This window comes from Portunus trituberculatus, chromosome 15 (genome assembly GCF_017591435.1).
Source record: "Portunus trituberculatus isolate SZX2019 chromosome 15, ASM1759143v1, whole genome shotgun sequence".
In the NCBI taxonomy this organism is placed as follows: domain Eukaryota; kingdom Metazoa; phylum Arthropoda; class Malacostraca; order Decapoda; family Portunidae; genus Portunus; species Portunus trituberculatus.
The window spans coordinates 12084369-12085931 of record NC_059269.1 but is presented as its reverse complement, the minus strand read 5'-3'; the positions used below and the strand labels follow the sequence as shown (position 1 = coordinate 12085931).

General features: G+C 43.4%; 1 non-coding gene across 1 annotated transcript; it reads right to left on the bottom strand.

The window, feature by feature from the left end:
• Positions 1 to 206: 206 nt before the first annotated feature.
• On the bottom strand, positions 207 to 275 carry Trnag-ccc. The gene has a single exon. It is a non-coding gene; the product is annotated as a tRNA-Gly (tRNA).
• Between the last annotated feature and the right edge of the window lie 1288 nt (positions 276 to 1563).

Genomic DNA, 1563 nt, shown 5'->3' with positions numbered 1-1563 from the left:
CCACCACGGTCGTCTGCTGGTCACCCAGCCAGTCTTCCCCATTACGGAACGAGCTCAGAGCTCATAGACCGATTTTTGGGTAGGGCTGAGACCACAACACACTCCACGCACCGGGAAAGCGAGGCCACAACCCCTCGAGTTACATCCCGTACCTATTTACTGCTAGGTGAACAGGGCCACACATTAAGAGGCTTGCCCATTTGCCTCGCCGCTTTCCGGGACTCGAACCCGGGCCTCTCGATTGGGAGTCGAGCGTGCTAACCACTACACTAGGCGGTGTGTGTGTGTGTGTGTGTGTGTGTGTGTGTGTGTGTGTGTGTGTGTGTGTGTGTGTGTTTAGAGAAGATTCCCAAAAGGCTATGGAACAAATGGTTGGACGAGAAAGAAAGGCGGAGAAAATGTGGTGTTACTTCCCTCCTTGAAAGAGTTTACGTAAGAGGAAGATGAGAGAACAAAGGAAGTCAGACGGTTGGAAAAAGGAAAATAAAAGTCCCAGGAAACTTTATAAGGAAGTGAAGTCAAGTGAAGAAATGAGGATACTGCTAATTAACTCTTGCATTAATGAAAGGAACAGAAGAGAGACCACAGTGATTAAGCCGCTTCATACAGTCTGGGAGGTTGCCGAATAAAAGTGAGGAACGGAATTAAGAGAAACTGTGGCTATGTGAATATGAAGAGTATTATTGCACTTGAGTCTTTGTTATTGAAGACTTGCTGTTATTAACCCCTCCATTATTGGGACGCGTTTTTACCATGAGTTTTGTGTATGATTTGACGATTCGATTTACATTAGGAAGAGTTTATTGAGGTCAAAAGGTTAATAGCCTGAATCTTCACTATTTTAGTCTCCTCATGAGTTTCTGAAGCTGTATGAAATCACTGAGTAATTAGCAGAATGAATATGAAAACACGTCAAGTCACTGAAGGGGTTAAAGAAGGATAGGTGCGTCAACAGATTAAATTTTCTCTTGTGAGTGTATAAAAGAATAACACCCATATTTGTGAGATTATGATCCTTACTGGTAGGAAGACCCTTACTAGTATGAACAAGACAGAAATGTAAGATTGTGGACACGAGAGCTGTAGTTTCTTTCATCGTGCGACACCAATTAGTGGAATAGTGGTGATGGAAGTGAAGCACGTAAGATATATTCAGTGTGTATGCTAAACAGATGTTACTCAAGCCTTTGAAGTGTTATTTTGAAATTCTACCAGGAGTATTTGAATAATCCACTCCATAAACGTTGAGAAAGATTGTGGAGGACGTAGATAGAATTTAGAGGAGATTTGCGTGTCTTCGGATTTGTTACGAGTATTATTATGACACACGATGATAGGAATCAGACTCACACACGCTGAAACCGCAAATTGATTACTTAAAAGTCTCCTCCTCCTCCTCCTCTTTCGACGACTGTTGTTGTTGACTCTGCTAGTGATACTTCCGTTGTTCACCACTTCACTGTTCTGCCTCGCCCCGGTGCTGTGCTGCCTGGCTTACCGTCACCACAGATACCTAGATGATTATGAAGTACTGGTGCACCGTTTGTATCTACTGGTGACTCC